At 44.2% G+C, this 27,059-nt stretch overlaps 1 protein-coding gene across 1 annotated transcript in view; it reads left to right on the top strand.

Moving 5' to 3' along the window:
• Positions 1-13,979: 13,979 nt before the first annotated feature.
• Positions 13,980-27,059, top strand: part of ZNF366 (zinc finger protein 366) — a 73,307-nt gene continuing 60,227 nt past the window's right edge. Inside the window, exon 1 of the mRNA XM_073655034.1 lies at positions 13,980-14,179. The gene's annotated coding sequence lies outside the window, so the exon portion shown is untranslated. The remainder of the gene's footprint in view (positions 14,180-27,059) is intronic.

The raw sequence follows: 27,059 nt of genomic DNA, 5'->3' as shown, positions 1-27,059 counted from the left end.
GGGTTACCCACACCTCTCGACTAAGCCACATGAACGTATAAAAAATCATTTGCGTTTCATACAGTAAACTCAGACAATTTTTTTCTCATTTGTCATCCATGTGCAATCTGTCGCTATGCCACAGCAGTTATTAAAGGGAATCTGTCACCAGGTTCTTGTTACCCCATCTGAGAGCGGCATAATATAGAGAAAGAGACCCTGAGCCCAACGATGTATCACTTAGTTTACCTGGAGCAGCAGTTCTGACACAATCAGAGTTTTTAGATGTAGAATGCTGCAGAGCTGAGAAAGCTAACCACACCCACACGAGGCTCTCTGTGTACATAGTTTATAGACAGTGAGCTGCTTATCACAGGAGGGGGTGGAGTCGGACGAGTGCCTGCGCACTAGCTAGTCACAGCAATGATAATGTACTGGTGGTAAAACCTTCAGTGTAAGTAAACAATAGCACACAGCCTGGCATGTGACACATCATTGAATTCTGTGTTTTAACCCCTTCATCATGCAGTCCTCAGATTACAAAGCAAAAATCTGCTGACAGATTCAATTTATAAATGTACAAGACTAAATGCAGTTTACTATATTAAAATATTGCAATGTATCCCTAAAAATCGAATGCTATACTGTGGCTCACTATAGAATCTGACTTTGTTTTGTTCACCCATAGACTTGAATGGGTGAATCTCATCTGACAAACAGAAGAAACAAGTGATTTTTTTTCACACACAGATTCGGTCCGTAAACAAATTGCTCATCTGCACTGCCCAAAATAACATTTTATTTTTTTCATCAAAATAGTTTTAACCCCTTTACAGCCCATGACGTATTAATACGCGTCTGTGCCCTGGGCTTTAAGAGCCTGACCCCTATTAATACGTCATGGTGATCGCGCACGCACACAGGCTGTGCGGGAGCGATCGCCACCGGGTGTCAGCTGATTGTCACAGCTGACACCCGGTACTATGTGCAGGGAGCGGTCCTGCACCGCTCCCGGCACATTAACCCACGCAATGCAGCGATCGAAGTCGATCGCAGCATTGCGGTGGCTAAGGGGAGGTGACCGCAATACTCACCTCCTCTTCCGGCCTCCAGCGCTGTCTGCCGCGGCTTCCCGGGTGTTGCCATGATGACCCGATGTCGTCATGACAACATCCGGGTCACCAAACAGCAGGAAGATTGTTTGCTCATGCGCAGTGCATGAGCAAACAATCGTCTCGCTGTGCAGCACTAACTGCCTGCATAGCACAGGGATGGTGCTCCATCCCTATGCTATGCAGGCGATCAGAATAAAAAAAGTGAAAGTCCCAGAGTGGGACAATGTAAAAAAGTGTAAAAACTCTCAGAAAGTGAAAAAAATAAATAAAAAAAAATTGTTAAAATATTAAAAAAAAAATAAAAAAAATAATCCACCAAAAATAAAAATATAATGTACCCATCATTAAATATTATGAAAAAAAAATAACAAACAAACAATAAAAGTACACATATTGGGTATCGCCGCGTCCGGAGCGACCCGACCTATAAAACTGTCCCACTAGTTAACCCCTTCAGTGAACACGGTAAAAAAATAAAATAAAAAACGAAGCAAAAAACAATGCTTTATCATCATTCCGCCAAACAAGAAATGGAATAACACGCGATCAAAAAGACAAATATAAATAAAAATGGTACCGCTGAAAACTTCATCTTGTCCCGCAAAAAACAAGCCACCATACAGCTCCATCATCCGAAAAATTATAGCTCTCAGAATAAAGCGATGCAAAAAAATTATTTTTTCTATAAAATGGCTTTTATTGTGTAAAAGCGCCAAAACATAGAAAAACAATATAAATGTGGTACCGCTGTAAACGTACTGGCCCGAAGAATAAAGCTGCCTTATCAATTTTACCACACGCAGAGTAGAATAAAAAAAAAAAAAACAATTCCTGAATTGTTGGTTTTTGTTTATTCTGCCTCCCAAAAGCTGGAATAGAAAGCGATCAAAAAATGTCACGTGCCTGAAAATGGCACCAATAAAAACGTCAACTTGTCCCGCAAAAAACAAGCCATCACATGACTCTGTTGGCCAAAATATGGAAAAATTATAGCTCTCAAAATATGGCGATGCAAAAACTAGATTTTACAAAATATGTGTCTTTTAGTGTGTGACAGCTGTCAGTCATAAAAAGCCGATATGATTCTGGTATCTCTGTAGTCGCATCCACCCGAAGAATAAAGTAATCTCATCACTTATACCGCACGAGGAACGGCGTAAAAAATAAACGCTAGGGCTGGGGTTGGGGTTAGAGTTGTGCTAATGTTAGGGTTGGGGTCAGGGTTGGGCTAGGGTAGGGTTAGGGTTGTTTTTTTTTTATAAAAAAAAATGACGATATGGCAACTAGTGTTGAACGCAAGTGCTCGCTACTTGAGTTTGCATCGGGTGCTCAGGTATGCATTGAGTATCGCGGGTGCTCGAGTCTCCACCCCATATGCTTCGCGGCCAAAAAAACCTCGCGGGGATTGCCTGCCATGCTCGAGCGATCCCCGCATGTTTTTTTTGGGGTGTCTAATAACCGTGAAACATGCGGGCGGGGACTCGAGCATTTCACTTGAGCACCCGTGATACATGGTGCATACCTGAGTACCCGATGCAAACTCAAGTAGCGAGCACTTGCGCTCAAGACTAATGACAACTTATTCAATATGATGACCTAATGTCATCAAATTCTGTGTCGTACCTCTGGGTTCAAAATGTTCACTATAGCCCTTGATAAAATCCTTGAGGGGTGTAGTTTCCAAAATGGGGTCACTTGTGGGGGGTTTCAACTATTTAGGCACATCAGGGGCTCTTCAAACGCGACATGGCGTCCGCTCTCGATTCCAGCCAATTTTGCGTTCAAAAAGTCACACAGTGCTCCTTCCCTTCTGAACTCTGCCGTGTGCCCAAACACTGTATTTTCCCCACATATGGGGTATTGGCGTACTCAGGAGAAATTGCACAAAAGTTTTTGGGGTCCATTTTCTCCTCTTACCCTTGTGAAAATAAAAAAATTGGGGCTAAAACATCATTGTTGTGGAAAAAGTTAGATTTTTTTATTTTCACGGCTCCATGTTATAAACTTCTGTAAAGGACTTGGGGGTTCAGGGTGCTCACCACACATCTTGATAAGTTCCCTGAGGGGTCTAGTTTCCAAAATGGTGTCACTTGTGGGGGGTTTCCACTGTTTAGGCACATCAGGGGCACATTCGCTAATTATTCAAGCAAATTTTACATTCAAAAAGTCAAATGCCACTCCTTCCCTTCCAAACCCTGCCGCACGCCCAAACAGTGGTTTTCCCCCACATATGGGGTATCTGCTTACTCAGGAGAAATTGAACAACAAACTGCATGGTGCAATTTCTCCTGTTACCCTTATGAAAATGCAAAAGTGGGGGCTGAAAAACATTTTTGTGGGAAAAATGTGAACATTTTATTTTTACAGCTCAATGTTATAAACTTCTGTGAAGCACCTGGGGGTTCAAGATGCTCACCACACATCTAGATAAGTTCCCTGAGGGGTCTAGTTTCCAAAATGGTGTCAATTGTGGGGGGTTTCCACTGTTTAGGCACATCAGGGGCTCCCCAAATGCAACATGGTGTCCGCTAATTATTCAAGCAAATTTTACATTCAAAAAGTCAAATGGCGCTCCTTCCCTTCCGAACCCTGCCGTGCGCCCAAACAGTGGTTTTACCCCACATATGGGGTATCTACTTACTCAGGAGAAATTGAACAACAAACTGCATGATGCAATTTCTCCTGTTACCCTTATGAAAATGCAAAAGTGGGGGCTGAAAAACATTTTTGTGGGAAAACTGTGAACATTTTATTTTTACGGCTCAATGTTATAAACTTCTGTGAAGCACCTTGGGGTTCAAGGTGCTCACCACACATCTAGATAAGTTCCCTGATGGGTCTAGTTTCCAAAATGGTATCACTTGTGGGGGGTTTCCACTGTTTAGGCACATCAGGGCCTCCCCAAATGCAACATGGCGTCCGCTAATTATTCAAGCAAATTTTACATTCAAAAAGTCAAATGGCGCTCCTTCCCTTCCGAACCCTGCCGTGCGCCCAAACATTGGTTTTCCCCCACATATGGGGTATCTGCTTACTCAGGAGAAATTGCACAACAAATTTTGGGGTCCATTTTTTCCTGTTACCCCTGCGAAAATAAAAAAAATTGGGTCTAAAGTAACATTTTTGTGAAAAAAGTTAAATGTTAATTTTTTTCTTCCACATTCCAAAAATTCCTGTGAAGCACCTGAAGGGTTAATAAAGTTCTTGAATGTTGTCTTGAGCACCTTGAGGGGTGCAGTTTTTAGAATGGTGTCAATTTTGGGTATTTTCTGTCATAAAGACCCCTCAAAGTGACTTTAAATATGATGTGGTCCCTAAAAAAATGGTTTCGTAAATTTTTTGGGAAAAATTAGAAATCGCTGGTCAACTTTTAACCCTTATAGCTCCCCAATGAAAAAAATTTTGGTTCCAAAATTGTGCTGATGTAAAGTAGACATGTGGGAAATGTTATTTATTAACTATTTTGTGTAACATATCTCTCTGATTTAAGGGCATAAAAATTCAAATTTTGAAAATTACAAAATTTTCAAAATTTTCACCAAATTTCCGTTTTTTTCACAAATAAACACAAGTGATATAGAAGAAATTTTACCACAATCATGAAGTACAATATGTCACGAAAAAACAGTCTCAGAATCAGGGGGATCCGTTGAAGCATTCCAGAGTAATTACCTCATAAAGTGACATTGGTCAGAATTGTAAAACTTGGCCTGGTCATTAACGTGCAAACCACCCTCGGGGGTAAAAGGGTTAAGGAGGGTTGTTTTTTTGTGAAAATCAAAGTGAGGTGAAATAGTGAAAAAAATGTAACTCTGCCATTTTTTGGGGGTTTAATTTTTACAACATTTATGGTGCCATAAAAATGACCTAACAACATGACTCCCTATTGCAGTGTAATTAGGTGATACCAAATATGGAGAGATTTTTTTGTTTTTAACTTTGTAAAAAGAAATTGGTTTGTGCTGTCATTTTCCTGGACCCAAAACTTTTTTATTTTCCTATTGATGGAGCTATGTGACAGCTTATTTTTTACCTTTTGAGCTATAGGTTTTTATAGGTACCATTTTGGGATACATATAACACTTTTTTAGCATTATAATTTTGTTTTCTTTATAGAAAATAATTTTATATTTTCAGAAATCTGACCATCTGATTTTTTTTTCCTGTGGTAAAACAGAATGATTTGAATAGCTTTTTTTATTTTTTGTTTTATTTTATAAAACTTTTTATTTTTACATCACATTTTATTCCTTTAGTCCTTCTAGGGAACTTGAACCGGTAATTGTTTGTTATATATAATGCAATACTTCAGAATTGCCATATATGTAAGAAATAATGGTCCTTTATAAAGCTTCAAAGAAGTACTAAGGTAACAGTGTCGATGGCCATCAGCTGGCGCTCAGCTGCTATGGCAAACCAACAGCACCTCTCGATCAAGTTATTGGGGGGAGCGATGGGCACCCAACTGGGATGTCGTGACTTAAATTCTACTGTTTTTAAGTTTTACAGAAAAAAACGTATTAAAAAAATCAGACAAACAACATATTATATGAAAGAAATAAATTTTATATTAAAGAAAAAAATTAAACACTCACGTTAGTGTCTATTTAAGGAAGAATCCTACAGCTGGAAGTGTAAAGAGTTTACATACAAACAAAAATGCAGGTCTGGTTGTTCTTGGTTGCTTTCATATCTACATAATTTGCTATTATCACAGTTATAAGAGGTGGCACAAATGGGAAATGCAATCATTTCTACCTGAGAAAATAGCATTGAAAATAATTAAAAAATATCAGAAGTGGAAACATCGGTAATACTATTTCCCATTGAAACTTTTACTTTACTGTAACGTTAGAAGCAATTGACAAGTATGCCAAATATAGGAGCATATAGTGAGGAAATTATAATTTTTGGCTCCGTGTGAACCATTTTGGTACATTTTGTGCAATTTTTAATATTTTTACATTCCTATAAAATGATGCATTTTGCAATATCATTGATAGATTTTTCACAATGTTTCTAGAATATGTTCATGGAATCTGTTTATGTTGTGAAGATCTTGAGATGTTTTAGGCCCCAATTCAAATGTCCTTTACTTTTTTTTTTGCATAAGTGAAAAACTGATAAACTGATATAACTATGGGTCAGATTTTCATCATTGTTTGGAAAGTTTGTTTTTACCATCAGAGTTTCGACAGTTTTTCTCATATGCAAAAAACCCCACAAAAAACAACTGATGGAGGTTTTTCCTGCTACTATCAAACTGTCCGTGAAAAACAGACAGATCTAGGATGCCCTCCATGTGCTGTCTGATCAAAAACAGACGTCTACATTTTTTGTGGACAATTGATCCACACAAAAATATTGACATGTGAAAAGTCACAGAGAACAAGTACGTACCCATTGTTCTCTATCTGTGAAAAGAATAGATAGAACATATACTTGAAAAATGGATGTTTCGATAAGGCCTTTTAGATCTTGACTAATTTAGCAGGAGAGAATGGTGATACATTTGACCAGATTACATTTAGGTTCAGTTTTATACATTTTCAGGCTTGGCTGGGACTCAAGATCAAATGTGAGAATTGGAGTCCCAAGGGGTAATAAAATAGGGTCTGTCACTTTAATAGGGATCATTGTTGGGAAGCCCTGTTTTACAGCTCCACATTAACCTGCCCTTGCGTCTTCTTTTTTTGTCACCAGGTACAGCTGTATTCATTCTGCGGGTGTCGCGGGTGATGAAGCCTGGTTATACCATTGGCCTGAACTGTGCGCAGTCCTGTGCTGCAAGCAGACTCTGCGTGCACTATGCCTGGGAAACTGGTCACCTCTAATATACTGCAGAGGTAGCCTGTAGGCAACTAGAAGTAAAATATATAATTAACAAGCCCTCCGTTTTTGAGAACTAAGAGGATCTTTTTAAGAGTTAATTGAAAAGTTGCTTGTTTTTACAAGTATTTTGAAATTTTACTAATTTAACAATAAAGGTAACTGGGTTGGAAGTGTTTCTGCGCTCTCTGGAATTATGACATGAGTTGTAGTAAATAAAATTGCAGGTTTATTGTCGACGCGTTTCAGAGTCCACCGACTCCTTCCTCAGGACGACCATACAAAAATAGCTATTAATTGCAGGTTTATTGTCGATGCGTTTCAGAGTCCACCGACTCCTTCCTCAGGATGACCATACAAAAATAGCTATTAATTGCAGGCTTATTGTCGACGTGTTTCAGAGTCCACCGACTCCTTCCTCAGTCGGGGGCTATTTTTGTATGGCTGTCCTGAGAAAGGAGTCGGTGGACTCTGAAACACGTCGACAATAAACCTGCAATTTTATTTACTACAACTCATGTCATAATTCCACAGAGCACGGAAGCACTTCCAATCTGTTTACCTTTATTGATATTTTATGGAAGCTGTTGCATCTGGTCATAAGGCGATTTTGCACGGACAACTCGGTCATAGGAAACAATCTGACAAGTGAACACCCCATAGACTGTCATAGGTATGAGTGCTACCTGTAAAAAAACGGATAGCACTTGTACGTGAAAAACTGTCCAAATTCTGTCAGTCTCAAAACTTTTGACTATCACTGTACTGAAGTGTGTGTGTTGAATACTGGTGTGTGTGTCATATTGTATGTGTTTAATACCAAGTGTGTGTGTTCTCTCTCCTGTGTAAACAGGAGATGTGCTGCCAATAACATGATACTGTGTGGAGACAGTACAATCTATTAGTGATTGTTCTACTCCAATCTTTTATGCTGTATGTTTGCACCCTATCACTCCATTTTCTCAATCTTATACATACAATGCTTGTATGTATATAACACATATAACATACGATAACAAAGGTTTCCAAATTATTTCTAAAGTATCTTTCATCTTTAGCAAGTGTGTAGAATCTGTAAATAGGTGCAAAGTGCCTGTGTACAAAAACTTTTATTGCAGGTGAAAGAGCAGGTAGGGCTGGGGGCTGCAAACTCAAATAATAGGGATGCTTAATGACTTACAAAGGTTGCACAAAGTTGGTTAAGTGTCTGGTTTCAGGATGACTGCATATCAGTCGTGGTTGAAAAAGTTCTGAATTGTTTCCTTATGAAGGTTAAACAGTAACTAAACATTTGCTGATATATTTATACAGTAAAAACCTAAAGAGATGAACTGGAATATAAGTTGGTGTGCATGCAACGTGCAGGTGCATGTTCACACTGGACACTAAACAGACTAAACCTAAGATAAAATAAAAATGAGCAAATATCCTGCAGTAAATAAATAAATACCAATAGTGCATGAAAATAACATAGGGTACTTAGTTAACACTGTTTTGATAAAAAAAATCCCACCACATCAAGGTGACCCTACTCAGGATGGTCCTAAGCTCTAGTATTAAAACCTTACCATATGTCAAATGACGTAAATGTGAATAGGGGCAGAGAAGGACCAAGACCCCGACTAATGGACACCCAGCTATGGGGAGCTATGTAGACGTAATGTCCAGCTCAAGGAAAAGGCAGGCCACACCCTTATTTGCACAGAGTGCAAAAACCTGAAACAAAAACCTAAAGAGATGAACAGGAATATAAGTTGGTATGCATGCAACGTGTAGGTGCACGCTCACATTGGCCACTAAACAGACAAAACCTAAGAGAAACAAAATGAACATATACCCTGCTGTAAGTAAGTAAAAAGCAATAGTGCATATAAATAACATAGGGTTCTTAGAACACACTATCTTTCATTTTAAAAAAGTGTAAAAGCCATCCCACCAGCGCCAAGGTGTACCCAGCTGGGACGATCCTAGCCTCTAGTTTTAAAATCTTACCATGTGTCAAAAATGACCTCAATGTGAATAATGGCTGAGCAGGACCGAGGCCTACCTATGGATACCCAGCAATGAGAAGCTATATAAATGTAATGTCCAGCTCAAAGACACCATTATAGTCTATGGCCCCGTCGGCGCATACGTCTGGATGCTGCTTTGCGGGGGGTTCAGATATATACCTCGATGGGGCCACTAAACGGGTGCAGAAACGCAATGTGGAAGAACCCTAACAATTACAGCTCTTTTTAGTGCACCCAACCTCACCCACCAAACTAGTTCCCCAGTTACCAGCTCAGTGAGGAGTTTAACTACTTAACTACCTGTGATGGTGTAATAATTGCTGAACCATAGTGACACGCATAGTAATAATACAAATCCTTATTAAAACAGTGCAAAACTTCAGTATTATAAATAACATAATAAAACACTATTGTAATACCCAACTCTGGGGTATTATAACTTAAAGGGATCTTTTCTGTGAATTTATGCTGTCCTACGAATGGCAATATAAATCAGAGGCTGGCTCCTTATGTTTTGCTCTGAAACACTGCGGCATATCGAAGAACACATACTTTTAGAAGACAGCCGGGGATGGGGGTGACAGTGACAGCTAGTCCAAGGCAGCTCACTCCTGGCATCTCCACACTCTGCTCACTTATACTATCGGGTTGCGGGGGTCCAGAGTGGATATACTATTGGTGCAGCCGGTGCAGCTGCTCAGGGGCCCAGTAGGTTAAGGAGCCCAAAGTTATTCCTAAAGCGATTTCCTACTATCAATTAGATTGCACGTAAAAGCAAAGGCTAATAAACTTAATTGCTCACATCTACTGGTGGATTATTAGAAAGAAATAATGAGGTGCTTTAGGATGGGATAAGAGGGAGCCCATATATCTATTGTCTGCGTCCTTCCCAGAGTGGATGTATATGGAAAGACCTTTTTACTTTTTAAAAAAGGCGTTGACCATTTTTTTTTAAATAGATGAGTGTTAGGCTCACTAGGTGTGGTGGGTCCCAAAGCCCAAGGTCCGGGTGGGCACATGGGCCACGGGCGTCGGTGCAGCAGACAGTTGAGGCATGCGGGATACAGATAGCAGAGGCATGGGAGACCTCAGACAGACAGGAGTCCAGGAACAGGTAGCAGAGGTCCTGGAGACTGCAGACAGACAGGAGTCCAGGAACAGGTAGCAGAGGTCCTGGAGTCTGCAGACACAGGAGTCCAGGAACAGGTAGCAGAGGTCCTGGAGACTGCAGACACACAGGAGTCTAGGAACAGGTAGCACAGCGCCTGGAGACTGCAGACAGACAGGAGTCCAGGAACAGGTAGCAGAGTGCCTGGAGACCGCAGACAGACAGGAGTCTAGGAACAGGTAGCACAAGGCCTGGAGACCGCAGACAGACAGGAGTCCAGAAACAGGTAGCAGAGAGTTTGGTGATCGCAGACACACAGGAGTCCAGGAACAGGTAGACAGGAATCCAGGAAAAGGCAGTAGAGGGCCTAGAGACTGCAGACACACAGGAGTCCAGGAACAGATAGCAGAGGGCCTGGAGACTTGCAGACAGACAGTAATTCAGGAACAGGTAGCAGAGGGCTTGGAGACTGCAAACAGGTAGCAGAGGGCTTGGAGACTGCAGACACGGGAGCCAAGGAACAGGTAGCAGAGGTCCTGGAGACTACAGACACACAGGTTTCCAGGAACAAGTAGAGAGGGCCTGGAGACCACAGACAGACAGGAGCCCAGGAACAGGTAGCAGAGGGTCTGGAGATTTCAGGCACAAAGGAGTCCAGGAACAGGTAACAGAGGTCCTGGCGACTGCACACAGACAGGAATCCAGGAAAAGGCAGTAGAGGGCCTAGAGACTGCAGACACACAGAAGTCCAGGAACAGATAGCAGAGGGCCTGGAGACTGCAGACAGACAGGAGTCCAGGAACAAGTAGCAGAGAGCTTGGAGACTGCAAACAGGTAGCAGAGGTCCTGGACACCGCAGACAGACAGGAGTCCAGGAACAGGTAGCAGAGGTCCTGGAGACTGCAGACAGACAGGAGTCCAGGAACAGGTAGCAGAGGTCCTGGAGACTGCAGACAGACAGGAGTCGAGTAACAGGTAGCACAGGGCCTGGAGACCACAGACAGAAGTCTAGGAACAGGTAGCACAGGGCCTGGAGACCGCAGACAGACAGGAGTCCAGAAACAGGTAGCAGAGGGTCTGGAGACCGCAGACAGACAGGAGTCCAGGAACAGGTATTACAGGTCCTGGAGACTACAGACAGGCAGGAGTCCAGGAACAGGTAGCACAGCGCCTGAAGACCACAGACAGACAGGAGTCCAGGAACAGGTAGCAGAGTGCCTGGAGACCACAGACAGACAGGAGTCTAGGAACAGGTAGCACAAGGCCTAGAGACTGCAGACAGACAGTAATTCAGGAACAGGTAGCAGAGGGCTTGGAGACTGCAGACACCCAGGAGTCCAGGAACAGGTAGCAGAGAAACTGGAGACCGCAGACACACAGGAGTCCAGGAACAAGTAGCAGATGGCCTGGAGACTGCAGACAGACAGGAGTCCAGGAACAGGTAGCAGAGGGCCTAGAGACTGCAGACTGACAAGAATACAGGAAAAGGCAGTAGAGGGCCTAGAGACTGCAGACACACAGGAGTCCAGGAACAGATAGCAGAGGGCCTGGAGACTGCAGACAGACAGGAGTCCAGGAACAGGTATCAGAGGGCTTGGAGACTGCAGACAGGTAGGAGAGGTCCTGGACACCGCAGACAGACAGGAGTCCAGGAACAGGTAGCAGAGATCTGGAGACTGCAGACAGACAGGAGTCAAGGAACAGGTAGCACAGGGCCTGGAGACCGCAGACAGACAGGAGTCCAGGAACAAGTAGCAGAGGGCCTGGAGATTGCAGGCACACAGGAGTCCAGGAACAGGTAGCAGAGGGCCTGGAGACTGCAGACAGACAGGAATCCAGGAAAAGGCAGTAGAGGGCCTAGAGACTGCAGACACACAGAAGTCCAGGAACAGATAGCAGAGGGCCTGGAGACTGCAGTCAGACAGGAGCCCAGGAACAGGTAGCAGAGGGCTTGGAGACCGCAAACAGGTAGCAGAGGTCCTGGACACCCCAGACAGACAGGAGTCCAGGAACAGGTAGCAGAGGTCCTGGAGACTGCAGACAGACAGGAGTCCAGGATCAGGTAGCAGAGGGCCTGGAGACCGCAGACAGACAGGAGCCCAGGAACAGGTAGCAGAGGGCCTGGAGACCGCAGACAGACAGGAGTCCAGGAACAGGTAGCAGAGAAACTGGAGACCGCAGACACACAGGAGTCCAGGAACAGGTAGCAGAGGGCCTGGAGACTGCAGACACACAGGAGTCCAGGAACAGGTAGCAGAGGGCCTAGAGACTGAAGACAGACAGGAATCCAGGAAAAGGCAGTAGAGGGCCTAGAGACTGCAGACACACAGGAGTCCAGGAACAGATAGCAGAGGGCCTAGAGACTGCAGACAGACAGGAGTCCAGGAACAGGTAGCAGAGGGCTTGGAGACTGCAGACAGGTAGCAGAGGTCCTGGAGATCACAGACAGACAGGAGTCCAGGAACAGGTAGCAGAGGTCTGGAGACTGCAGACAGACAGGAGTCGACAAACAGGTAGCAGAGGGCCGGGAGACTGCAGACAGACAGGAATCCAGGAAAAGGCAGTAGAGGGCCTAGAGACAGCAGGCACACAGAAGCCCAGGAACAGATAGCAGAGGGCCTGGAGACTGCAGACAGACAGGAGTCGAGGAACAGGTAGCAGAGGGCCGGGAGACTGCAGACAGACAGGAATCCAGGAAAAGGCAGTAGAGGGCCTAGAGACAGCAGGCACACAGAAGCCCAGGAACAGATAGCAGAGGGCCTGGAGACTGCAGACAGACAGGAGTCGAGGAACAGGTAGCAGAGGGCTTGGAGGCTGCAAACAGTTAGCAGAGGTCCTGGTGGACACCGCAGACAGACTAGAGTCCAGGAACAGGTAGCAGAGGTCCTGGAGACTGCAGACAGACAGGAGTTGAGGAACAGGTAGCACAGGGCCTGGAGACAACAGACAGACAGGAGTCCAGGATCAGGTAGCAGAGGGCCTGGAGACCGCAGACAGACAGGAGTCCAGGGACAGGTAGCACAGGTCCTGGAGACCGCAGATAGATAGGAGTCCAGGAAAAGGTAGCAGAGGGTCTGGAGACCGCAGACAGACAGGAGTCCAGGAACAGGTAGCAGAGGGCCTGGAGACCGTAGACAGACAGAAATCCAGGAAAAGGCAGTAGATGGTCTAAAGTCTGCAGACACAGAAGTCCAGGAACAGATAGCAGAGGGCCTGGACACCGCAGACAGACCGAAGTCCAGGAACAGATAGCAGAGGGCCTTGAGACCACAAACAGACAGAAGTCCAGGAACAGGTAACAGAGGTCCTGGAGACTGCAAACAGGTAGCAGAGGTCCTGGAGATCGCAGACAGATAGCAGAGGTCCTACAGACCACAGACAGGTACTGAGCACTGAGCAGGCCGTGGTTCACAGACAAACTAAGAGTCTTAACACCAAGACAAGATGTGTGCCTCGGTAGGCCTTATAAGGGCCTTATATGGGCCTAGGTAGATGATCACATGGGAGCATGCCAGGCTACTTGCAGAGCCCGACATGGAGCCCAAGAAAGTTTAGCAGACCGAAGGCAGCAGAGGCCAGACCGGCACAGGTGTGTAGCAGTGAGATATTTATACGTGTGTGTGACCATTATTACTATGCCATGTAGGCTATATGTACGATCTTGTTTCTGTGGCTCTCCAGGTGTGGCCATTGTATGTCAAGGCCCTAATTATACATAGAGATGTCATTCCATGGGAAAATTCCCACCATACAACTGTCATGTCAGCTCCACTGAGCTCCTCCGCAGCCGTCAAGACTGGAATGTCACTGGAATTCCTTCTCACTTCTCTTCAGCCAAATTTTTTATAGAAGAAATAGATGTCTATCTGCCGTTTCCTTATTCTTTTTCAGGAAAACATAGGGTTGTTGACTTCCTCTCTCCTCCCTTCCTTCCTTCTTTCCGAAGGTACTCATCTGAAAAAGGAGAAGAGAAGCAAATGATTGTTCCTGTTCTCTTTCTTAAGTCATTTTTATGCACTGTCCTCACTAAACTCTACACCAAAGCTCACTGACAGGGAGCGCGAAAGGACAAGACATTGATAAAAGGGTGCTAAGAGCATCAGAGAGAAGACACAGCCCTCCCTCCTCTGGGATCAGTAAGTAGATTTCCTGCTTACACTCTAAGGACACAGAGATGATGAGTGATAAAATAGAACTAGATGTGTAATACAATTATATAAGTATGTATCTGTCACACGCAAGAGAGGACTGACAGCCACATGTGGGGTTTCTGGGTATCTGTCTTGGAATTTGCAGTGGTCTGCACCTGGGAATCTGGATCTAATAAAATGGATGTTTGGTGACAAATTACTAAATCTAGATCTAATTATCTATCTGTCTATCTACTTATCTATCATCTATTATATATCTATTATCTATAATCTATCTATTTATCTAATTATCTATCTATTTATCTATCATCTATTATATATCTATCATCTATTATCTATCTATTATCTATTATCTATAATCTATTTATCAAATTATCTATCTATTTATTTAGCATCTATCTATTATCTATCTATCTATTTATTCAATTATCTACTTATCTATCTATCTATTATCTATCTAATAGCGGCAGCTCTCCAAATTTTCAGGTGAAAAAAGAGGGGTTACTTTATTTATCCATATTCCAAAGCAACAATTCAGTTAGACATTGATCTTTTCAGTTCATGAAAATTGTGCTATCTATCTATCCATGATATCATAATGATTATACTTGTCTGCTTTAGTAATCTTTTAATCAGGGGCGGACACAGACTGTAGTGGGCCCCTGTGCAAGAAATTTTTTGGGCCCCCCCCCCCCTGCGCTTCATAAGGCAACAAAGTTATCTAAACATAACCCCCCCCCATGTGCATCTCTCGCCCCCCCATGTGCAGCTCTCATCCCCCCCATGTGCAGCTCTCATCCCCCCCATGTGCAGCTCTCATCCCCCCCCATGTGCAGCTCTCATCCCCCCCATGTGCATCTCCCATCCCCCCCATGTGCATCTCTCATCCCCCCCATGTGCATCTCTCATCCCCCCCCATGTGCATCTCTCATCCCCCCCACTCCTAGTTAACTACTTGTATTTAAAACAAATAAAACTTGTTATACTTACCCCCATGCGATCCCTGCAGAATCCTGGCGCTCGTCCACGTCGCTGCCACCAGACGGTGCCACATGCATAGCCATCAGCTTTTGTTTTGGCCAAAAGATTTTTAAAGCCGCCACCACGATAAGGTAGACTCTTCTGGCAGGGCCCTACTCTAACCTATTAAAATTTTCTTAAAATATCCAATACTCTTTTTAGATATATTTTTATTTAGTTTTCTTTAAGGGAATGTGTCATATACATTTTTTTTTAAAAATGACCAATAATACCACATACAGGGAATACTGCCACACCATGACCAGACCACATATTACCACAACATAGTGACCGAATAATACCACACAGAAGGGGGAAAAACTGCCACACCATGACCAGACCACATATTACCACCACATTACTAATATTACCACCACATTACTAATATTACCATAAGTGTCATTATGCACGGGAGCTCTATACATGGTATGTATAATGTAAGTGTCCAGGTAATCTAGTGATCACCAGTGACATTATACACAGGAGCTCTGTATATAGTGTCAGTGTACAGGTAATACAGTGATCATCAGTGACATTATACACAGGAGCTCTGTATATAGTGTCAGTGTACAGGTAATACAGTGATCACCAGTGACATTATACACAGGAGCCCGGTACATAGTATATAGTGTAAGTGTACATGTAATACACTGACTCACTGGTGACGTCTCTAGGTGAAGTCCTTCAGCTACGCTTTTCTCCTTCATCCAGCACAGACCGCCATTACGTCTTCCAGCCAGGACTCGTCTCTGCATAAAATAACACAGTTATCTAGAGCACATTCCCCAACTTCTACATTACGCAGCTGAATACAGACGTGTATCCACCATCAATATATGGTTAGTTATTATACAACCTACCATTCCAAATATAAATTGTAATCCACCACGGTGCCCCCATTAACTGTAAATAGGCACTTAATATATAATTTAATTAGAACCTCTACTCTTTCCGCCAATTTGTTACCAGTTACACTCCTGCATCCGCAACGCCCCCTACTCTATACTTCCTGCTCCCCGCATTCATTATTTACATGCACCCCCTGCCCCAATTCATTATATCATGTCCTGCTCTCCCCACCCCATCATCATTTACTGTCCCCCACCCCACATTCATTATGTGCAGCTCATTATCCCCCTACTCCCAATTCCCCCATGTGCAGCTCATTTTCTCCCAATTCCCCCATGTGCAGCTCTCACCCCCCCATGTGCACATCTCTCATCCCCCTCCCCCACATGTGCCCCTCTCTCATCCCCCTCCCCCACATGTGCACCTCTCTCATCCCCCTCCCCCACATGTGCACCTCTCTCATCCCCCTCCCCCACATGTGCACCTCTCTCATCCCCCTCCCCCACATGTGCACCTCTCTCATCCCCCTCCCCCACATGTGCACCTCTCTCATTCCCCCTCCCCCACATGTGCACCTCTCTCATCCCCCTCCCCCACATGTGCACCTCTCTCATCCCCCTCCCCCACATGTGCACCTCTCTCATCCCCCTCCCCCACATGTGCACCTCTCTCATCCCCCTCCCCCACATGTGCACCTCTCTCATCCCCCTCCCCCACATGTGCACCTCTCTCATCCCCCTCCCCCACATGTGCACCTCTCTCATTCCCCTCCCCCACATGTGCCCCTCTCTCATCCCCCCCATGTGCACATCTCTCATCCCCCTCCCCCACATGTGCACCTCTCTCATCCCCCTCCCCCACATGTGCACCTCTCTCATCCCCCTCCCCCACATGTGCACCTCTCTCATCCCCCTCCCCCACATGTGCACCTCTCTCATTCCCCTCCCCCACATGTGCACACCTCTCATCCCCCTCCCCCACATGTGCACCTCTCTCATCCCCCTCCCCCACATGTGCACCTCTCTCATTCCCCTCCCCCACATGTGCACCTCCCATTCCCCCCACTCCTAGTAAATTGTATTTAAAAAAAAAAAAAAAAACTTGTTATACTTACCCCCATGCGATCCCTGCAGAATCCTCGTCCAAATCGATGACACCAGGTTCTCCTGACTTCCGGTCATGTGACGGTGCCGTCACATGACCGGAAGTCAGAGAAATCATGACAGAGATGTTCCGGCCCCGGCGCTTAGCATGGGGCCGGGGGCCCCATGAGGAGAGAGACACACAAGAGGGGGGCCCCCAAGGGGGCCCCTACCGGCTGGGCCCCATACTGGAGTCAGGGCAGTCATGCCCTGATGGCGGCCCTGCTGGAGGCTGAAGGGGCCCCCTCTCCCTCGGGGCCCCCGTTCAATGAACCGGCTGCACGGGCGGTAGTTCCGCCCCTGCTTTTAATGCTAAAACACACAAGTTTTCCCCTGCAAGTGAGTTAGAAATCATATTTTCTTTTCGCCTCCCCGCAGGTGTCTGCCCAGATGTTTGAAGCTCAAAATACCATTGTCCATTTGTGCATTATTGACACCAGGGACGTGACACAATTATTACAATTTTATAGTAGGGAAATGGTGGCTCAGTGGTTAGCACTGTTGCTTTGCAGCGCTGGTGTCCTGGGTACGTATACCGCAAAGGACAATATCTGTAAGGAGTTTGTATGTTCTCCCCGTGTTTGCGTGGGTTTCCTCCCACACTCCAAAGACTGATATGGAATCTAGATTGTGAGCTCTAATGGGGACAGCCATGATAATGTCTGTAAATCGATGCAGAATATGATGGCGCTATATAAGGAAGTATAGTAAATAAATAAATTTAAAAAAACATATCATTATTGCTTAACACCACAGTAAGAGTCATTTCCATCTATCCATATATCTAGCTATCTATTAAATGTTATCTGTGAAGGCCCCCATACATATCAGATAAAAGTCAGCCAAGCCAAGTGTTCCTGTGTATGGCAGTGTTGGAAAAGATGGCTATATATACTGTATATATATATATGTACACACAGTATAATGTAATAGTGTCTGCATTATTGTTTTTCTTGTTGCTATAACATAAGCATGGAAGTACTTCATTTTTATTCTTCTATACAATACTTAGATTTGTCCATCTATCTGATCTCATACTTTCTTATGGGGATCAGTTTTGTTTCCAGTGACATCAGTTTTTCCTGAAACATTTGTCTAATAAAGCGAAACTTTTTCACCAGATAATTGTCTGCTACTTCCCGCTATACTTTTCCAGTAATTTTGTCATTAATGTTTATGGAGGAAAGAATGTACAAATGATTATATTTAGTTGGAGTAGTGGTATAGAATGTATTTTGGCACTTAAGAGACGAGGACTAAATTGGCAATATGGGTGATGTGATACTGTGACTATAAACCCATGCTACTCAATATAAACTATAATAATTGATTACAACAAGGTGCAGGTGTATTGTTTAAAAATGTGCATCATTTATGTTCCACATGGTCTGTTCTAACGTCACCACGCTGCTAGAATAATCATTGATTATATATATAACATTAATCATTAATTACATTAATGAGAATGTTAATAAATGCAACAAAAACCTTTTCTTAACTCTATAAATGAAGGTTACGTTTATATGGGCCATGTGGTTTAAGCAGATTTTTCAGTGTGGATTTTCCTTAATCTATCAGATTGTCAGCAGACAGCAATAACACCAGATTACAAATAATGTAGAAAGATATACAGTTTGTGTCTAATGATCCAGAAATTAAAAAGTTTGGGGGCTCAGATTGCCTGATGTGATTACATTTAACAGGACAATAATAACTGTATATAGCATATGTAGGGCAGCATGGTGGCTCAGTGGTTAGCACTGCAGCCTTGTAGTGCTGGGGTTCTGGGTTCAAATCCCACCAAGGACAACATCTGCAAGGAGTTTGTATGTTCTCCCCATGTTTGTGTGGGTTTCCTCCCAAACTCCACAGACATACAGATAGAGAATCTAGATTGTGAGCCCCAATGGAGACAGTGCCCATAATGTCTGAATTGTAAAGCACAGCAGAATATGTTGTTGCTATATAAATAAAAGCTTATTTATTATTAATACTGTAGAGGGAGCACATTACAGATAACACATTACAGTACACATTTTGCACCTAGACGAGCATCTGTAAAAACTACTAAGTATTGGGTATTGAAACCCACTGCTCGTGGATAAAAGTGAACTGAAAAGTCCATAGTCAATTTTATTCCCTTCATGGAGCCCTACAAGTTCATATTCTCTGTTTACCCCTCGTTCTAGTTCTGAACTTGATAAATCAATAAGCTCATTCCTGAAATGTTGCATTTATCATCACTGCACAAAGTGAAAGTTGCAGTCGACATTGTTAAAATAGTCTTACATATGAACTTCAATCACTGTTTTGACCATAACAAAATATATATATTGTGAGGCAGTGACTGGGATCATATACGAGGGACGTTATATATCCCCCAGAATGTGTACAGAGACCTATTAAACCCATTGAAGTGCATTGCAGTCACAGACACAGCTGCGGCTGCAGTGCAGGAATGAAGATGAGCATTGACCTGGTCAGGCCATCTGGGTAAGGCAGATTAAGTAAAACCCGGCAGGGCCTTCATTTCTTGGAGGAGGCTACAGGAAGGCAGTGGGGCGGCCTCCTCCCTCCAACCCGGGTTTTCCAGTGGCTCTTGCCACAGGTCCTTTGAAAACCCTGCATTAAGGATTAGTATTGTTCAGTGTTGGGACCTGCTAGGAACATAGCAGGAAAGCTCGGCGGGCCTGTGTGTAGCTGAACCCACGCCTGAGAAGGCTGTGCACCCAGCAGGCTCTGAGCGTCCCGGCGCAGCCGTTGCCCATGGCAACTGTTGTTTATGGACTTATGTTAACCTGGCTGCGAACCGGAGGACTTTCTGTTTTACCAGTGAGTTGCTGAATAAAAGCTGCTTATGTTGGACTTGCTTGGGTCACTGCCTCAGTTACTGCACGGTGTGAACACCACCGCCTTACAATAAATACAGTTATATGAAAAAGTTTGGGCACCCCTATTAATCTTAAGCTTAATGTTTTATAAAAATTGGTGTTTTTGCAACAGCTATTTCAGTTTGATATATGTAATAACTGTTGGACACAGTAATGTTTCTGCCTTGAAATGAGGTTTATTGTACTAACAGAAAATGTGCAATCTGCATTCAAACAAAATTTGACAGGTGCATAAGTATGGGCACCCTTATCATTTTCTTGTTTTAAATACTCCTACCTACTTTTTACTGACTTACTAAAGCACTTTTTTTAGTTTTATAACCTCATTGAGCGTTGAACTTCATAGCCAGGTGTATGCAATCATGAGAAAAGCTACTTAAAGTGGCCACTTGCAAGTTGTTCTCCTGTTTGAATCTCCTCTGAAGAGTGGCATCATGGGCTCCTCAAAACAACTGTCAAATGATCTGAAAACAAAGATTATTCAACATAGTTGTTCAGGGGAAGGATACAAAAAGCTGTCTCAGAGATTTAACCTGTCAGTTTCCACTGTGAGGAACATAGTAAGGAAATGGAAGAACACAGGGACAGTTCTTGTTAAGGTCAGAAGTGGCAGGCCAAGAAAAACATCAGAAAGGCAGAGAAGAAGAATGGTGAGATCAGTCAAGGACAATCCTCAGACCACCTCCAGAGAGCTGCAGCATCAACTTGCTGCAGATGGTGTCACTGTGCATCGGTCAACTATACAACACACTTTGCACAAGGAGAAGCTGTATGGGAGAGTGATGCGAAAGAAGCCGTTTCTGCAAGCACGCCACAAACTGAGTCGGCTGAGGTATGCAAAAGCACATTTGGAGAAGCCAATTTCTTTTTGGAAGAAGGTCCTGTGGACTGATGAAACCAAGATTGAGTTGTTTGGTCATACAAAAAGGCGTTATGCATGGCGGCAAAAAAACACAGCATTCCAAGGAAAACACTTGCTACCCACAGTAAAATTTGGTGGAGGTTCCATCATGCTTTGGGGCTATGTGGCCAATGCCGGCACCGGGAATCTTGTTAAAGTTGAGGGACGCATGGATTCCACTCAGTATCAGCAGATTCTTGACAATAATGTTCAAGAATCAGTGATAAAGTTGAAGTTACGCAGGGGATGGATCTTTCAGCAAGACAATGATCCAAAACACCGCTCCAAATCTACTCAGGCATTCATGCAGAGGAACAATTACAATGTTCTGGAATGGCCATCCCAGTCCCCAGACCTGAATATCATTGAACATCTGTGGGATCATTTGAAGAGGGCTGTCCATGCTCGGCGACCATCAAACTTAACTGAACTGGAATTGTTTTGTAAAGAGGAATGGTCAAAAATACCTTCATCCAGGATCCAGGAACTCATTAAAAGCTACAGGAAGCGACTAGAGGCTGTTATTTTTGCAAAAGGAGGTTCTACTAAATATTAATGTCACTTTTCTGGTGAGGTGCCCATACTTATGCACCTGTCAAATTTTGTTTGAATGCAGATTGCACATTTTCTGTTTGTACAATAAACCTCATTTCAAGGCAGAAACATTACTGTGTCCAACAGTTATTACATATATCAAACTGAAATAGCTGTTGCAAAAACACCAATTTTTATAAAACATTAAGCTTAAGATTAATAGGGGTGCCCAAACTTTTTCATATAACTGTATATATAAATATATATTTAAATAAATAAATATATGTTTAACATATTCAAGTATAATATTAACATATATTAAAAAAAAACTGACCTGCACCTTGGAACAGAATAAAGGAAATGTGAACAGGTGCAATCTGCTATGACTGCATGATATACAAACAAGAGAATACAGCAGCACCCTGTAAATGCTAAGATGTATTTATGCAAACACTGAATATATGAGATTTGGGCTCCATTACTGCTATATAGAATATAGTTATAAAATGAAGGTGCTTAGAGAACAAATTGGCCAATTCATGAGAGCCCGCCAGCCATGATAAGGACCCTAAACCTAATATTTATCAAACATGTCTCTCCCGGGCCAAAAGCCTACAGCTATATAATAAGGCAATTTGTCATTACTGTAGATTCATGATGCCCAAATCAGAGGCAGCCTACAACAGACACTGGTTGCGCAGTTGCCGCAGGGTATGTTTTACTCTGAAACATACTTTGAAAAACTGTCTGGGTGCTGTGTGTCTCAGCTGACTAGTCTGATGTTGAACCCGGGATCTTTCTCCCTGCCTTTCACCCCATGGCTAACTGACAGGTATCTCTGTATGTACACACATAGGGAAAGACCTATCCGCTAACTGGAGTGAGGAGAAGGTGGCCTTGGATCTTCCTTGGACTAGTCATCTGAGATGTATTGTCACTACACTGTTGCTTGATATCTCTAGACTAGGGGCTTTTTCCCTATCCCTAAAGCTAGGGGCACCTTAGTCTGTCCCTGCTCCCTGGATTACTTCTAATGGTACAGACACCGGGGTCACGTGCCTTGCTAAGCTCCTAAATCAGCCCTTATCTGTGCCCTCCTCCACCCAGTGAAGTGGGGAATAGTAGTGTATAAGAATACACAAACCAGACTAACAAGGGAAGACATGCAGGGATAAATGAAAATACCAGTCATACAAATATGCACTCACAGACAACAGAGTGGAACACTGGGAAGTAAAGGGGAGGAAAAACCAAATAGGAGAGGATGAGGATATGCACACAGACAAATCACCAAGCAACAGTCTATAGAACAACACTTTAAACGCCTCCTCAAGCAACCAACACCTCCATCTCCAGAACCAGGCAATATGAAACTAACACTGGCAATCCTGATTCTCAGAGGGGACTATATATAGGAGAGTGGAGTGGCCAACACTGAACAGCTGAGACCATTAAAGCAGGAAAGCTCCAGAAGCTCTCAAATGAACAGATTAACCCCTGCACTGCCAGCAGAAATCTGGACTGTTTAATATAATGGTGAAAAGTTTCTAATCAGTGCAGGAGTGTGTGAAATCAGACATCGTGGTCTTCTCGCCTCGTGATGTGCATAGTCCCCAGCCAGCTTTTCAAATTATGTTTAGTCTGAAACTCCACAGCATTCCAGGGTAAAACATCCTTGGCTGCAAATATACAATTTGCAGGTAAACAGTGCTACAATGCTGCATCTGCAATGCATCTGTGCAGAGTGTTACGCTCACGCCCGGACTGACTGGCGTGAGCGTGGTTAGTGATCCCACTGGACCATGAACCGAGGAGTGCCTGGAGGGGCGTAACTAAGTATCAACTCAGTCCGACCAAGGTCACACGGCGGCTCAGTCGACTGCGTGAACCAGGGAGGAACCGAGCAGAGGGACCAGGTGCTACTCCAGGTCAGACCCCGGTCACAGTTGTTGACCCACACTGGGGAATGCAGGAACAGGCAGGTTAGGCTAGCATACAGACAGGTGGGTACTGGCTGGCACGGCTGGTATGAAGACAGGTGGGTATTGGCAGGCACGGCTGGTATGCAGACAGGTGGGCACTGGCAGGCATGGCTGGCATGCAGACAGGAGGGCACTGGCAGGCACGGCTGGTATGCAGACAGGCGGGTACTGGCAGGTAGGAATGCAGGCAGGATAGGGACCAGTACAGACTGGGACACCGGAACGGAGCCACGGGTGCGGTGGACAGCAGAGCAGAGCGAAACCGCCAGTGCGGTGAACAAACAGAGGAGAACCACCGAAGAGGTGAACAAACATAGCAGGGCGAAACCGCAGGTGCGGTGAACAAGCAGAGCGGAGCAAAACCGCAGGTGCGGTGAACAAGCAGAGCGGAGCAAAACCGCAGGTGCGGTGAACAAGCAGAGTGAAGGAAAACCACAGGTGCGGTGAACAAGCAGAGCGGAGCAAAACCGCAGGTGCGGTGAACAAGCAGAGCGGAGCAAAACCGCAGGTGCGGTGAACAAGCAGAGCGGAGCAAAACCGCAGGTGCGGTGAACCAGCAGAGCAGAGCAAAACCGCAGGTGCGGTGAACAAGCAGAGCAGAGCGGAACCGCAGGTGCGGTGAACAAGCAGAGCAGAACGGAACCGCAGGTGCGGTGAACAAGCAGAGCAGAGCGGAACTGCAGGTGCGGTGAACAAGCAGAGCAGAACGGAACCGCAGGTGCAGTGAACAAGCAGAGCAGAACAGAGCAGAAGGTGCTGGCAGACAGGACAGGGCTTTGTTCACATGGAAGATGGTTAGAACACAGGAGGTAGATACGGAGGCAGGGAAAGGGGACAAGCAGAACCAGATACACCCAAGGTACTTACAATGAAGTAGCGAGTGGACACAAAACTCACAAACAGAAGTACAGAGACAACGAGTAGGAATTAGGTGCAGGTTCAGACACTGCAGGAAAAGGGAAGGTTCGGACATAGAGACAAACAGGTAACGGGCTAGGACACTGTTCAGACAGAACTGAACCAGGAACAAGATACAGGAACGAGCCGGGGAACTCAGCCCCCAGGGTGGCGGAAACAGACTAGAAGTCACAGATAGGTAACAGGCCTGGGTATACAGCCCCCAGGGGTGGAAACAGACAAGATACAGGACGGGACCTGGCAACTCAGTTGCACAGAACACACTGAATGAAAGTGTTGCTCAGGCACCTCCTACTGGATGGAGGGGGTTTAAGTATCCAGTGACTCACAGCAATAGGCTGGGGACGCATTAGGACTGCGCACACTGTAGCTTTAAGAATCAGGAAGCAACAGCGCCGACGCCCTAAGCCAGCAGACAAGAGACATACAAACAGCAGGTACTGGAGCAAAGTGTGCAGCCTGGCCTGATAGGTAAAATTGCGGTCTTGCATGGTAGGAGATGGTAAGCCATGCTAGCACGCCACCAGGGATGTTAAACAGAGCAAGCTGTCAATCAAAGTGCCGGGGCGTGCTTATAGCCACAACTCACTGTGTACTGAGCAGTGACTGTAGTCGCTAAGTGTACACCTCTCCGGCTTTCCGTAAGGTGGTGATTAACCCTATATCTGCAGGAAATGGAGGTGACAGGTTCCCTCGAAGTTAAAAAAATTGCCTCAAGGGTGACCACATGCGACACGTAGCTGTCATACAGAAAGTCAGTTAACCAACAGCTCTTATCCACTCCCCCCAATAAGACCATTTTATTTTTATGGTGAAGGGGGGGACCAGCTGCCATCAGACATCTCTGATATGGCTTGTCTCAATGGGTACCAACAGGTTGAACAGGTAAAAATTGTATTTGTCTGATCCTTGTTTCATCCTACAATGCCAGGGGGCAGGCATGTTTTACTAGCACACATTACCTTGCTGACTAAATATCTAATCTTTATGGCAGCTTCATTTTTTTCTTTGTTTTCCGGACTGTATAAAACATTGTGAACATCTTTAAAAAAAAGTCACAAACTCTGCAAGATTTGCTCTTTGCAAAACATTGATAAAAGCGGCCCGTCACCAGATTTCAAAAGACAAACAGCATAAATTACCAAATAGATCTCTTAGGCCTTGAGGCTGGTGTACTTACTTATTGCTACATTAGAATAATCTTATAATATGAAAGTTTTTACCCAACTGATATTTAATGGAATCTGCCAACGGGATTTCAAACCCCAAAATTATGTTTATACACATGTAGCAACACATACACATAAAGCAATAGCTTTACATGGCCAGTCCGTTCTTCCATTACTGACAAATCAGTGTTTAAATTTATATGCAAATAAAAAACTATTTGTAGATCTGAAGCCTCCGTCACTCCAGCTCTATTCCCCGCCCAGCCGGGCCTCCTCCTGCTTGACCGACGGCTCGGCTCCTTTACTTGAAGTCACTCAGCATAGAGGCTGTCAGTCAAAGGAGGAATGGACTGGCCATGTAAAGGTATTGCTGAACTTGTCTTTGAAAGAGCTACATGCACATATAAATAGTTTTAGTGACTTCTTCCTGCTGGCAGATATCATTTAAAATTAATTTTTTGTTAGACTTGAAAGGTTTTTGCTCCCCTATCTGAGAGCAGAATGATGTAGGGGCAGAGAACCGGATTCCAACAATGTATCAATTACTTTGCTAGTTGCTGTAGGTTTGATAAAATCCCTGTTTTATCTGCTGCAGAACTACCAGTTCTCTGAATGCTCTGTGTAACCCTGCCCACATCGCTGATTGGCAGCTTTCTGCCTCTGCATAGTGTACACAGAAAACTTCCAATTAGTGGTGGTATTTTGGTATCACCGTAATCGGGCTGACCTGTACAATCATACAATCATATTCCCAGGTCATTTTTAGTTCCCTAGTCCTTAAAGGGTTATTGTGTCAGTTCTCGAAGCGTGTGAAGATGTCAGAAGATGTGATTGGTGGGGATCTGAGTGATGATTGCTGAGACCGACATCGATCAGTGAAAAACCAAAGGGTAGAAGCGTAATAACAACTATGACGCTGTGATATTTGTACATCATTGTATATCTGCCTCTGCCCTAAGTTTGCCTGATCTTGGACAATCCCTTTAATAGCAGGGTTACAAAATCACCTGATGTAAAAGTAAGAACACACCATACATGGAACCGTCTGTTATTATTTACTTCTTTTATTTGCTTCTACCCATATTTTAGGCTTCCGGTTGAGAATCTATTCTGTTCTCTTCTTATCTTGACCCCTGATGTAGAGAACATAATAAAAGTACAATTATATCTTTCATTATTAAACATTTTATTAAATAAATATATGTTTGGGATATGATCTATTGTGACACCCCAGGGGTCTGGTTGCCACAGTGATAGAGATATTACGTCTGAGAGCAGGTGGGAGGTCTCTTGGTCAGGGATCCTATGCATGCCACACCTCCTGCCCAGTCCTGGGAGGGGAAGAACTTCCCCTATATAAACCTAGGGCTGAGGCAGGGTTAGTGTGTAGAGAAGAAGTAGAGAAGAGAAGCAGCATAGGAAGAAACTACAGGAGCTCTGTAGGAGCAGTGCAACAAGG

The sequence above is a fragment of the Phyllobates terribilis genome, unplaced genomic scaffold, assembly GCF_046119375.1.
Source record: "Phyllobates terribilis strain yellow unplaced genomic scaffold, ASM4611937v1 Scaffold_1__5_contigs__length_1240528914, whole genome shotgun sequence".
Classification (NCBI taxonomy): Eukaryota; Metazoa; Chordata; class Amphibia; order Anura; family Dendrobatidae; genus Phyllobates; species Phyllobates terribilis.
The sequence above is the reverse complement of the archived record's forward strand: the minus strand, read 5'-3'. Positions and strand labels throughout refer to the sequence as shown.